Here is a 15,304-nt window from a genome sequence, read left to right as displayed (position 1 = left end):
TATCATGGCAACTGGAGAGAAGGTTTTTTCAAAATCTAACCCCTCTCTTTGGGTAAACCCTTTTGCCACAAGTCTAGCTTTGTAGGTCTGTACCTTACCAGTTTGGTCTCGTTTTCTCTTGTAGATCCATTTGCAACCGATAGGTTTTACTCCTCCCGGTTGATCTATAAGATCCCAGACAGAATTGAAAAACATAGATTCCATTTCAAGGTCTATGGCTTTAATCCATTGGTCTTTGTTCACATCGTTCATTACTTGATTAAAAGACCATGGATCCTCTAAACCATCATCTGGTATGATAACTTGAGTTTCAGTTAAACCTATGTACCAGTTAGGTTGTTGCACAATCCTCCCATTACGACGAGGCATTCTCAACTCTTGAGAAAGATGTGAAGTATCAGTTTCATCAACAACTTTTGTTGATGGACCTGCTCTATCAACAACTCTTATTGAAGGACCTGCTCGATCAACAACTCTTGTTGATGCATTTTTCGTTTTTCTAGACATTTCTTCTATTACTAGCTTACTGTGAAGTTGATGATTCTTTATATAATCTTCCTCCAGAAAGGTTGCATTTGTTGATACAAATACTTTATCTTCCCGAGGATCATAAAAGAGACCACCTTTTGTTTCTTTTGGGTAGCCTACAAATAGGCATACTTTTGAATAATGTTCCATCTTTTTAGGATTTTGTACTAACACATGTGCTGGACAACCCCAAATCCTGAAGTGATATAAATTTTCTTTACGTCCTCTCCAGAGCTCGTAAGGTGTTTCATAAACACTTTTCGAGGGAACCATGTTCAAAATATACACTGCAGTCCCAACTGCGTGTCCCCAAAAAGAATTTGGTAACTGAGCGTAACTCATCATGGAACGAACCATGTCTAACAAGGTTCTGTTTCTCCTCTTTCCCACACCGTTCCGCTGAGGTGTGCCAGGGGCTGTGAGTTGAGACTGAATTCCATGTTCTATCAAATAGTTATGGAATTCTATGTCCATATACTCACCACCTCGATCCAATCGAAGTGTTTTAATCTTTTTACCTAATTGGTTTTCAACCTCAACCTTATACTCTCTGAACTTTTCAAAAGTTTCAGACTTTTGGCACATTAGGTAAACATGCCCATACCTATAATAATCATCTATAAAACTGATGAAATATTCATACCCTCTTCTTGATCTAACATTTAGAGGCCAAAGGTCTGAGTGAATCAGCTCTAGGGGTTCTTTGGCTCTAAGACCTTTTCCAGAAAAAGATCTTTTTGTCATTTTACTCTCAAGACAATACTCACATGGTGGTAATGAATTGTCTTCTAACTTGTTTAAAAGACCGTTCTTAACCAATCTCTCAATCCTGTTGAGATTTATGTGACCCAGTCTCAAGTGCCAAAGATAGGCATTTGGAGAAATCTTCCTCTTCTTATGAGTCCTAGCAGTTTTAAACATCTCTATGTTCAAAACAGCTTTGACCTCAGTTGGTTTTAACATGTACAAGTTATTTTCTAATTTTGCAGAGCAAATTTGTTTATTTCCCATTTTGATGAACACTTCACCATTTTCGAAATAAACTTTATAATTTTGTTCTAGCAAACAAGAGACAGAAATTAGATTCCTTTTCATAGAAGGAATATAATATACATTTTTTAAATAAATGTACTTATCTCCTATAAATAACTTCAAATCTCCCACTGCTTTGGCTGAAACAATCTCCTCGGTCCCTACCTTAAAGATTGTTTCATCTTCTGTCAACTGTCTCTAGGAACTTTTTTCCTGTGAGATAGTACATACAAACTTAGCGGCACCTGAATCAATTATCCAGATTTTATCGTTTTCCATTAAACATGCTTCGATAACATGTAAATCATATTTATCTTGTTGTTCGAATTCAGCATTCTCATCTACATAATTCATAATTTCAGATGAGTTGGGAGATAGAGGACAATCCTCTGTTAAAACTCTTTTGGTATTATCAATCGCTAGTAATTTGTTTGTTGATTTGATTTTACTGTTATGTACATCGGAAGCGAGTATTCTAGAATTCGACATGCTGATAAAATTCAAACAAATTCTAATTAGCAAATTGTAACTAAATCCAAAGTCAAGTTTTAGCAAAGAGTAATAATGTACCCATAACCATTATTTATTTGCAACGATATTTTAGTGAGTAAGAATATGTGCTACCGTGGGGCAATCAGATACTCCTTCACTAAAACAAACAATTTTGACCAAACACTATCCTCGGAATAACTCTTATTTCTATTGTCTCCGGAATAACTCTTATTCCTACAGCCGTTTAGTTATCGTTTTCGTTCAAGATCTTTACTAACAACTTAGTAATTCTTGTAAGTGTGACTCGCCATTTTCAGATCCTATAGGATGGTATGAATTTGCCTCCAAAATAGAAGACAACATCCAAGACGGAACTATAAGACCCTATTCATTTTACTGAAGCTTGTGTTGTTCCGAATCCTATGTTACATCCCTCCGAGGGGATAGCCATCGCTAAACGACTAGCAAAGGGCCGCCTAAAGAAAACCAGCAGGCGCAACATAGGAATCTTACGGTTCAGACTAATGGAAAAGATCGTAGGATATATTGACACATATTCTTCACCCACTTAAGATGAACTACTTCCTCCGTTTACCTTGATATTGACTCATACAAAACACTTTCCGAAAGGAGGCTACTTCCAGGGTGACATGAAGCGTCATATGAATCTCATGGTGTAAACTATGTGGAGACGTGGTGGTTGAAATCTATATATCGTATAATAGACTTATATTTGAACAACTTCCTCTTATTCACCAAAATATAGATTTAAGCTAAAAAATACTTTCTGAATGGAGGTCACTTCCAGGGTGACATGAAGCGTCATATGAATCTCATGGTGTAAACTATGTGGAGACGTGGTGGTTGAAATCTATATATCGTATAATAGACTTATATTTGAACAACTTCCTCTTATTCACCAAAATATAGATTTAAGCTAAAAAATACTTTCTGAATGGAGGTCACTTCCAGGGTGACATGAAGTATCACTTATATCTGGATTGTGAACTCTTAGATACGTGAGAGCTAAAAAATAACGTATCATATATGTTATTAATCTCCCACTGAAGTTTTCTAATAACTCTATCATATAGAAGTTATTAAATTGCTACTGAAGTGTTCTATTTGAGTATATTTATACTTAGGTTCTTTTTGGCTAATAAAACAATCCTAAGTCTATGTGGTTTATCCAAGTATAACTCTTATAATTGGACTTTAACCTACGATGTCTAGGTGATAAACCATTTTATTACCTCACATCACTCACGTATGCTCATAAAACTAGTTACCAATGCTCAATTATTCGGCCCTAATCCCCAAGTAGGAGGTGTTCCGTAAACCGTCAAGTTAAGTACCCCCAGCCTTAGACAGGATTATATATTGGTTGAGTTTGTAACCTAGGTTTTATAAGTTTTAACAATTAAAATAGGTGGTCAACCTACATGAGCATGCAACTGTTGTTTATGGATTTTAAACATCTAACCCAATTTTATAACAACTTATAAAACTTTAGACATGCTAAACATCCACAACATACATGAGGCATTAATTTAATATAACATTTATATTAAATACGAGAAACCCTAACATGCATACTATATATTATAACAATTAAAACATACTTTCAATGCATGTGACATGCTTCCTATAGTGAGATTTTAAATCTAAATGGCATACTATATGCACATACAAGATTTATTTAATTATAACATACATCAAATGCATAGATAATTAAATACAGACTGATGTGGTTCTAGTTTTGGCAAAAAACAAGCAAACAAAAACCTAACTATTACAAAACAATTTCCAGACCGCTCGAACCGCTCCAAAACGAACTCAAGTAGCTTGAACGAGACCCGAACCGTCTGAACCGGACCAGCCAAGAACCATTCGAAGTTGAACCAAACAAGACCACAAGAGAACCAGTCGAACTGGCATCCCTTGCACATATTCAACCTCTCGCTAAGTTTCATCGTTTAGCAATGACAACCATCGTCTAGCATTTTGCCAAATCGTTTAGTGCGCGAAAAGGTAAACGATCGTCTAATGCCATCGCATAGCATTCAACGCATCACCTAGCTGCCGCATAGAGGTAAATGATCGCGTAATGCTATCACATAGCAACTCAACGCATCGTTTAGCTCCCGACCAAAGATAAATGATCGTAGTAAGCGATTGCTCAAGGCTATCGTATAGCTCTTCATAACTATCGTTTGGTTCTATCGTATAGAACCAAACGATCGCTTAACACCATTGGCTAGCGCTGCATGTCATCGTTCAGTATATGCCGTATAGCTAAATGATCGCTAAGCTCCATCGTATAGAACATCATTGCATTGTTCAGCATCATAGGTAAACGATTTGTTTAGTTCCATCGCATAGAAACTTCAACGCATCGCTTAGCACTTCATCTATACGATTGCTTAACTCTGCATCTAAACGATCGCTCAGCGCTATCGCGTAGTACTTCATCGCATCGCTTAGAGTGCATCGTTGCTAAACGATCGCATAGTACCATCGTATAGTAAATTCAATGTATCGTCTAGTTCCCACGCCAAAGCTAAACGATCGCTTAATGCTATCGTATAGCAAATTTAACGCATCGTTTAGCTCCCGCAGGTACACGATCGTCTAGCGTTCAACATCATAATGACCAGCGCCCATTGCTATACGATCGTCTAGCTTTTCTTCACATCGTGTAGCTTCTGGATCTAGACGATCGTTTAGCAACTAGAACCACAACGACAATAAGAACAGAGGCTGGTTTTCTTTGGAACTGGAACTCGGCCTCTTCACTTGTTTCTTCAATTTACAGCTTAATTTCTACTCTAATGACTCCAAATAAATTACAGACTCTTGGGAACACATTAAAGCTCATTAAGCAAGAGCCAATTACAAATTTAAATGAGAAAATTGAAGAGAAATAAACAGCCAAAACTCAGAAAACCATATCAGTACATCAATTTCATATTTCTCATATAAAACACCCACCAAACCAAAATTAAACCGAATTGAATGCTTATTTGACGCTCTGATACCATATTGTAGGATTGTATTAATTTCAATGGAAGCACAAGGATCATCTAAGCATTCAAATTCACTAATTTTGGCATAATATAAAGCATGCTTTTGCAGAAAAATGGGTTTCAAGACATACCTCTTGAAGAACTTCTTCAAAGCTCCATCTTCAGCTGCAATCTTCTCCATATCTTATTGTAGACCACCTTAAGATCTTCTCCACTATTCTCTTGGTGCTCTAGATTGAGTTATGGGACTCAAAACCATCTTGAATCAAGGGATGAAAGAGAAAAGCTCACTACTGCAACAAGGTTGAAGAATCTTTCTTCAAACCAGTTTTTCTCTCAAAAACCTTTTTATTGCATGCATGATTTTCACTCAAATCTTCTCATTATATTGCAGATCAACATACAAAGAGAAGAGCTGCATGAGTTGCAACTCATGCTTGGAGAAGACAAGACAAAATGGTTGCTTCATGTGTGAGCTAGTTAAGTGGTGGATAATGGAAAAACCCATTTTTCGATTTGTGTTTTAGTTTTATTTTCTTTTTTCAATTTTATCCAAAAATCAAATTTTGATTTAAAAATCTATTTGATGTTTAAAAATGAAAAATTAATTAATTTCATAAATTAATTATTAAATAAAACTTAATTAATTTAATATCAAATATTAAATTAATTTTAATGCATATCCATCTTTATATATTTAAATCAAATTTAAATATACAAATTCTTCTATACCGTTTAATTCTAAAATTAAACATAATTATATCTCATATAATTACTAATTCCCTTAATTCTAATTTAAACGTTTCAAATTAACTTATCACGTTATTCTAGAGCTAGTCCGTTACGAGCTAGTAGGGGGACCTCGCGGACCTACAGATCATGGACTCCAACGATCCGAGATAATTGGCTAAACTCATTAGACCAGATTAACCTCCATTCGTTAACTAATGGGTCATTCCAGTAAAGCCTATAGTTGCATTCCCATCACTGTAGACATATTATGTCCACATGATTTAACTATAATCAGCAAGTCGACCCTTCACAGATTGTTCGTAATAACGGCTGGGTCAAATATCTGTTTTACCCCCGAGATTACGTCTTATTTCTCAAGTCCCTACTAATCCTCTAATGAACAATTAGTTTGTGATCCAATCACCAAATCAAACTCTCTTGGCCCGGTGAGAGGGTGGGGCCCCTTGTTCAAGACTTGGATTCAGTACTTAAGAGAACAACCTTTCTCCTATCCCTAAATCGGGTAGGTGTGAACTCCGTCTTGCACCCTATTTCCCCAGCTATCTATCCGGTCTTACTCTTGAAATGGGAGTCTTATTGAGTCGGCGCTGTTGAGCCAACCCTCAACTATGCAAATCTAAGGGCAATCCTGAATAAACAGGAATTCATAGTTAGCTCAGGATTAAGATCGAGTTACCTAGGTCATCTAGGTGAAATAGTCAGTCTTAAACAGTAAATAACGTTATAAAGTAAGAGTGACTTATTTCTTGGTCCGGATCTTATACAAACTCATTGCATAGGACGCCCCCGCTCCTCATGTCATAACATGTACGAATTAGGATCACATCGTATGTAGCACTTTACAACTCTTTGTAACAACTACAGAGTAGGCCGCATCTAATAGTGTTACCCGAATAAGGTACCCAACCTCATTCATGTACCATAGATCATTTTGACTATTTACTCGAACCTGATCCACTCTTATGTCTCCAAATAAAGTTCAAGTACTCATACAATAGTCATACGTCTTAGTTTATTAGATTTAGACTTTCATACAATTTTTTAGATCAATAACAAGTATAATAGAAAATGTTTATCATTTTACAAACTGCGAGTTTTTAGGACGTAAAACCCAACAATACTCTAGGACCTCAGATTGGATTGTAGGATCCAAATGATTGAATTTTTAAGGAAAAATGAGAAATTTCTGGTTTGGTGTCCAAAAGTTGAAGAACACCTTATTTACTCAAAATCTTAGCAAATTTTCAAAAAATTGCATGTCAAAACCAGTAGAAAGCTTGTGGTTTTTATCACCTCAGTCATGCAATCTAGTTGCCCAACAAATTGACACCAAACATATTCCACAAAAGTGGAATTTAGGCATTACATTGTGGGTTAAGTGGGAAAAATTCACTAACCCTTACTTTTTCATTTTTTAATATTAATTGATTTTCAATTAAAAAACAATTTTCCAATCTCAAATATAATTTTCCAATTAAAAAACAATTTTCCAATCTCAAATATAATTTTCCAATCTCAAATATAATTTTCAAAATTAAAATTGGATTTTAATAAAAAAAAAATTAATTTTTGAAATCTAATTTAAAAAATAAAATGGAAAAATATTAATTCTAAAATTAATGTTTAATTAGTTTAATAATTTAATTAATTTAATTAATTTAATATCAAATATTAAATTAATAAAACATCTATACCAAATCTGAATAGTTATTCATATAATTAATATTTAAATCATATTTATATATTCTTCAATTCTCTAATTTCTTTTAATTCGATAATTAAACATTTAATTATATCACATATAATTAATAATTTTCCTAATTCGAATTTGAACGTTTCAAATTTTTTCATCACGCTATTTGATAGTTCTAAAAAAGAGCTATTATTCCTAGTTTAATTCAAGCTCGTTATTAGATTTTATGTGTCTATTTTCCTATTTTTGTAGGTACCGAGCAATTAATAGGTAGAATTGGCGATTTGGAGTTGAACGAGGTTAATTTGAAGCAATTTAGAGGTGATTTGAGCATTTAAGCTTCAAAGGAGTCAAAAAAAACCAAAATACCCCTGTTTTAGCATCACGGAACTCGTGATTTTCATTGGCCTGACGCTCGCCCTACGCTGTGAAACAGAATGGGTAGCGTTGCAACACTCACCCATAGTGTTGCAATGCTACGATGTTGAAGACAGAGAAACCCTCGTGCGCGTGCAAGTGAGCGTCAGTCTAGCGTTAGACGTTTATGCTTGACACTTGAGACTAGCCACAACAGCATTGTGATGCTTTCCCTTTTTCTATAAATGTAATTCTTTCAATTTAAGTTAAAGGTGTGTCGAAAATTAATAGGGATAGGCTGAATTTCGATGGAGGCTAAGGAGAGGCCCTATTTTCTTCCTTTCTTTCTTTATTTTCAGTATCACTAGGATAGAGCCTTATTTCAAGGAGTCTCAGGTAATAGAGTTAAAGGCTCACAAGCCTCAATCTGATCTCTATCCTGGAATTTCTCTAATTTTTTAATTTTGATCACCTTCACTGCATGAGTCAGTTGAGTTGGAGTCTTTATTTTCTGTTAAGTTAGTCGAGTCTTTCAATTTTTCCTTTTTTATTTTTCAAATAAAATAAAAAAAAAATCAAAATTTGACCTGTCTAGTTCTTTTCAAAAGATGAGAACCCTTATGCCTTTACTAGGCCATATCGACTCATCCAAGAAAGGACCAAGGAAATACAAGAATTTCTTTGTGCCTTGATAAGGGACGGGTTGCGTTAAGCAACCAACGTTAAAAATTTACACTTCATACAGGTAGCCAGGTTTTAAAATTTCTTTCCTTTTTTGTTCTTATTTTTATTTTTTAGGTTAGATTTTTAGTTAGTCTTTCTTTTCTTTCCTTTAGGATAGATTTTTAATTTTAAAAAAAAATTAGGACACAGCGTCGTGATGCTGCAATCACAGTGTTGCAATGTTGACGTGCAAGGTAGAATTGCGTTAAAATGTAGTTATGCAACAACCTATTCACCTTCTTCTCCACTTTTCTCTTCACTTCAACGCTTCCTCTCCCATTCTCTCCAATTTTCTTCACTTTTCTTCCTCCTAAATCATAATTTTCCCTTCCTTTTCTTCCAAATCCTCAAGTTTCTCCCTAGTTCAACATTGATTTTGGGGGTTTTTCTCCCAAATTCGAAATCTAGGTAAGTTTTTTGGGTGTTTTGAGATTTCTCCATTTAAGGTAAGATTTTTGCCATTCTTTATTCATTATTTCATATATTTGCTGAATGGTTGTGAGATTTCTTGATTTTGCATGATTTTCTTGCTTGTTTGAATGGGTTTAAAGATTTGTGAATGGTGAACATTGAATATATGAATAAGATGTTGAGATTTATGTGTGCAGGTGAATTTGAGTGTGGTTATTGAAAATTTGGAGTGTTTTCGGGTAGGGATTGAGAGAAGCGTGTGAAATTTTTCCCAGAAAACTGAGTTTTGTGATCTTTCCTTTAGAAAATCTTTGTAATGGGTCTTATGAGAGAGGGAAGAAGAGAGGCTAGCACTTGTAGAAGTGGGCAACACCCTGGACCAATTTTCAAGCACCCTAGTTTTAGCTCGCTAGGGGCTTTGGATAGATATCAATACATAGTTTCCAATATGAAGCTAGTCCTCGAGAGAGCCTTAACCCTAGAGGCTAACTTTTACCCCCACATCATTGATGCCATATGGCAGAGGGGGTGAGAGTCTTTGGCAGCCCATCCTGGTGAAGCGATGGTCCCACTAGTTAGAGAGTTTTACACCAACATCGACGAAGGTAGGGGCTTTTCATTGGTGTGGGGTATTAGGGTCACCTTTTCGTCATCCTACATCAATGAAGCCTATGATTTACGTGACTTCAATGATGAGTATGATGGGTTTTGTTCTTAGTAGTTCCTTGAGGAGGAGGTAATAAAGGCCTTATGTGGTCCAGGAGTTCAGTGGGCTAGATCGAGAGGGGTGGCAATAAGACTTAGGGGGACAGACATGTCCGTCACTTGCCAAATCTTGCATGCTTTTGTATGTTCTAGATTGATGCGAGTCTTATGCCTTATGAATGTCACTTAGGAGTAGGCCAAACTCTTATTCTACCTAGTCTAAGGGATGTCCATCAATGTCGGTTGGGTCATTAGGGCTTCGATCTGTCATTGTGGACGATGTTCCAAAATAGGTAACCTAGGGTACCCTAGCTTAATTACAGAGCTATGTTGTAGGATTAGGGTGAAGATTCCCGACGACGAGGAGAGGATGGCACGTCGAGCCACTATTTATAGGTCGTCAGTTGCCGCCTTTCGCAGGCGAGGTACGCAAGGGCATAGTTCAGACGATGGAGAGGAGGACGAGGATGTCCCAGCGACTGAACAAATTTTTTATGCTGGTCCTTAGGATCAGTATAAGATTTCGATGGCAGAGGAATCTTATGGGGAGGAGACCCTGAGGATAGCCACTAAGGCGCTCAGGGTGGCCACTGAGTCACTTCAAGTGAGTTGAGAGGCTGCGCGTCGAGCGAGGCAAATGGAAAGGACGTTCAACATCATTTCTACAGAGAACCGCCTCTATTACGACAACATCGAATTCCAGAGCGGTCTTCAGATAGACTCGGACTCTCCTGACCCGACTGAGGCTAGTCTTTTCTTTTCTTATTTGTGCCTTTGGTTTTTATTTTTATTTTTTCTTTTATTTTTCATTTTTGTTATCTTTAGTTTTTGTTTTCCTTTTTAGTTTTGATAACTTTTTGTTTTGTTTTATAGATTCTATTTTTTAGTTTTTCTTTTCTTTTTTTCCTTTTTGTAGGCCTCTCCATAGTCTCATCGAGCGAAGAGGACATGCTCGACGCTACCATCCCGTGCGTGACCAGATTTTTAGGGGAAGTTTTCTGTTCCCTTTTTTGTTTTTAATATTAGTGAGCTTTACTTGAGATACATTGGGGACAATGTATTACTTTAAGTTGGGGGTGGAGTGCATGTTGAGTAGTTTTTTTTTTTTATTAACTTGGGGTCCTTGAGCGTTGTGCTTGGACAATGTTGTGTTCTTAGTTGCCTTGCTAGCTTATTTGCTCTGTTGTTATCATGGTAGTCTATGACGCACTCTTCTTATGATGAAAATTGCATGAAAGAACGTTAGAAATGCATGATCATGATTTTTAGCCCAATTTTTTTTTAAAAAATCTTGTCTCTTGCATCTTTAAGTCATTGCTTTTGTGAAATTAAAGCCTTGTATGCTTAGAATTGAGTTATCTGGTTTATATTTCTATTGTCACCCCGAAAGGTCCACCTTTGATTTAGGAGTAACTACTTGTTTTAGAGTAAAACTAGACAAAGTGGATAAAATAGGGCCTATTGTATTAAAAAAAAAGAGAGAGAGAGAAAAGAAAAAAGAAAGAAAAGCAAATTAGTCGCAATTCTGTAAATATATATATATATATATAAAATATATAAAAAAAAAGGCATTAGTCAACATGCCTACAAAAAAAAGTGTGTACATGGAAAGAGGTGAAAAGAGCTACCTCCGCTGTGTCTAGTTCGGGCCCCGCAAGAAAATAGTAGATAGGTTCCCGACGGTGGGGTATGAAAGCTAGCCCTTTAGGTAAAATAGATGCCCTTTATGTTTTGTGTGTGTGTGTGTGTGTGTGTTTAGGCATCATTGTCTAAGTGTTGCCCTCTTTTTTGCAAATATGGTATGTCTGAGGTTGATAATTGAACTAGAGTAGGGGAAAAACAAGATGGGAACCTTATAAAACTTTTCAGGGCCATGCAAGTTTAACTAGCAAAACTCTAGGCTCACTCATGCATGAATAGATTAAGAACCATTTTTAAACTTGTGCTTCTTTAATTGATCATCATTGATTTTTGTTCTTGATTACAAATTTCATTCTAATTGACTGTTGAGACCGAGGTAACAACTTTTCATCTAGAGCTAGCATATATTAGATTATCTTATGTTCTATTTTATTATGTGTTTTTGCCTTGCTCGGGACGAGCAATAATTAAGTTGGGGATGTTTGATAGCTCTAAAAAAGAGCTATTATTTCTAGCTTAATTCGAGCTCGTTATTGGATTATATGTGTTTATTTTTCTATTTTTGTAGATACCGAGCAATCAAGAGGTAGAATTGGCGATTTGGAGTTGAACGGGGTCAATTTGAAGTAATTTGGAGGTGATTTGAGCATCCGGGCTTCAAATGAGTCAAAAAGACCAAAATGCCCTTGCTTCAGCCACAACGCTCGTGATTTGCATTGGCCTAATGCTCGCCCAATGTTGTGAGACAGAATGGGTAGCGTTGCAACGATCACCCTCAGCGTTGCAACGCTACGATGCTGAAGATGGAGAAACTTTCGCACGCACAAGTGAGCGTCAGCCAAGCGTTAGACTTCTGTGCCTGACGCTCGAGACCAGTTGCAATAGCGTTGCAACACTGTCCCTTTTTCTATAAATTTTATTCTTCCAATTTAGGTTAAAGGTGTGCCGAAAATTAATAGGGTATAGGCTGAATTTCGATGGAAGCTAGAGAGAGGCCCTTTTTTCTTCCTTTCTCTCTTTATTTTCAGTATCATTAAGATAGTTTTTAGTTTTTTTTTGGATTATGAACATGTATTAGATCGAATCTCGTTAGTTTGTCTATGAATCAATGAGGTAATCTTTTTATCTAGTTCTTGGATCGAGTATTAATGTAAATTATTGAGTTTTCTGCCCTACTTTTTGTTTTAATTCGGATTTTTTTTCTTTGAATCTTGCTTAATTTCGAATTGCATTTGTGTGTTGGATTGACGCCCCTATCATGATTGCAATTCTATCGTTAGTTAATCTCGAGCTTGTACGGATCCTAGTAGTTCGTCCATGCTTTGAGTTTACCTTGGCAACATCGATTAAATGTGAATGTTTAGGTTTATAGGCTAACCTTGAATCTTTGGGTTGCATGTTTAATTTAAATTTGAAGAATATTTAGTTAATTGAACATGGCTTTTCCTGACAGATAATCGACATAGTTGAATCCTAAAGCTTAATGCATGTGTTTCTAGTTCTTTATGGCCGCTAAGAACCCAATTGAATCTAGGAGCATGTAGGTTAGTTAGGGCACGATCTTTCCAACCATAATTATTAATTAGGACGCTTGATTGGTTTCGAATTAATTGATCGTCGACCTTTGTAGAGATTAATTAATTCGCATCAATTGGGTAGCTATACACACATAATTCGATGCATGATTAATTGGCGGAAATCAATGACTTAAATTACATTGAATGACTACTTGATCCGAGAACTAGACGAACTAATTACTATTTCATTTATCCCTTACAATTTATCTTCCTTGCATTTTTTTTTTCGAATTTCAACAAAAAACCAAAATCCCATTTTTACTGTTTTTTCCAAAGTCAAATTTAATTTAAAAGAAATTAATTATTCGCTTCTCTGTGATTCAACCCTACACTTACCACTGTTTCTATGTATTAGTAGTAATAAGAGTAGTTCGGTGTATACAAAATTTCTTTTGATCAAGTTTGAGACTTATTAACGACGTAAATCTCGGGCCTGTCACTATTCTATAGTTTGATTCGTTTGCGAGCTAATAGGGGACCTAATGGACCTACTCATGGACTCTAACAATCCAAAATTAATTGGTTAAACTCTTTAAACTGAATTAATCAACATTCGTTAATCATCAGGTCACTCTACTAAAGCCCAGTAGTTACACTCCCCTCACTATAGATATATGTCTGTCCTGTCGATAACCTAGTCAGTAAGTCAACCCTTCACAGGTTGTTCGTAATAATGGCTGGATCAAAAGTTGTTTTACCCTTGAAATTATATCTTGTTCTTTAAGTCCCACTGATCCTCTAATGAACAACTAGTTTGTGATCCAATCGCCAAACTTAGTCCCTCTCGAACCAATGAGAGGGTGAGGCCCCTTGTTCAAGACCCGGAGTCAACACTTAAGGGAACAATCTTTCTACTATTCCTAAAAGTGGGTAGGAGTGAATTCCGTCTTGCACCCTATGTCCCCAGCTATCTACCCAGTCCTACCCCTAAAATAGAGGGCTTGTTGAGCCGGCGTTGTTGAGCCAACCTTCACCCATGCAAATCTAAAGATAATCCCAATGGAGTTCATAATTAGCCCAGGATTAAGGTAAGTTACTAGGTTATCGCTTTGAAATGGCCAGTGTTAAACAATAAACAATGTTATAAAGTTATAGTGACTTATTTCTTGGTCCGATCTTATACAAACTCTTTGCACAAGACGTCCCCACTCACATGTCTCCACATGAATGATTTAGAATCACATTGTTTGTACTAAATATTGACCTTTAGAGTTTAAGCATTTAGCAACATCAACTCTATAATAGGATTGTGAAAATGTCTTATGTAAACTAATTCACACTTTAGAAAAATGTAATTAATAATTATGAGTGGCGCAAGCCATTCAAAAGAAATGTTTGAAATTCATTTGAAAATTTGAAATTTAAAACTAGCTGAACTTTTATTTTGGAAACCGAATCAATGTTTATTTAAAACTTATCTAGGAATCTAAAACATAATGAAGTTTGAAATTCAAAGACAATTCTTAGATTAAATCCCAATAAAATATATTTATAAAGTTATAAGTTCAAGTAAAATTAATTTTTATTTTGCAAAAATGTGAAATACAACCTATCTAAAGTTCTTATTTAAAGTTTTAAATTCAAGCCATTTGGAATACTATTAAGAATCTCCAAAACCAAAAATTGAATAGAATCATATTTAACAAGGTTAAATTAGAATCTATATTTAACTTTAAAGTAAAATTTCTGTTTAAATGTTTTAAAGAAATTTTAAACTACAATCTATTTAAATTTCAGGTTTAAAACTAGTTTAAAAATTCATCAAAACTTAAAATCTTGTAATGAAGATTTCATAGAAGATTCAAAATAAAAAATCTGGTGGATTGAGAGACTAAAAACTTAATGGTTAGTAAAACTGACAATAAAAAGGAAAAAAAGATAAAAGTAATTTTTTTTTTTTTTTTTGGAAAAAACGATCTTTGAGAATTGTAAAAAAAGGGTGAGATTGAGGGAAAGAATGAGTAGAATAAATAATAAAATAAATATATAAATAAGGAAAATAAAAAATTTGGTTGAGATTGAAGGGAAAGAATGAGCAAAATAAATAATAAAATTAATATAAATATAAATAAAAAAGAAAAAAGAAAAAATGGTGAAAATCGAGAAGATAGGAAAAGAAAAAAAAACATATTTACATAAAGTCAAGTGGGGTCCACCACATTTTTAAAAAATATTGAAAGAAGTGAGACCCACTATATTTATTAAATAAAATAATAATATAAAAGTACGTGGGACTCACTATATTTATTGAATATAAAAAACAAATAAATAATGAGAGAGGTCCACAGTTTTATTAAATATCTTATTTTCTCCACATCTTTCTTCTTCCTTCTTCCTTCTTCCTCACCAATTTCTTTTCTCTTCTT

This window comes from Benincasa hispida, chromosome 6 (genome assembly GCF_027475165.1).
Source record: "Benincasa hispida cultivar pf3 chromosome 6, pf3_genome.v1.1, whole genome shotgun sequence".
NCBI classification, from domain to species: Eukaryota; Viridiplantae; Streptophyta; class Magnoliopsida; order Cucurbitales; family Cucurbitaceae; genus Benincasa; species Benincasa hispida.
The sequence above is the reverse complement of the archived record's forward strand: the minus strand, read 5'-3'. Positions refer to the sequence as shown.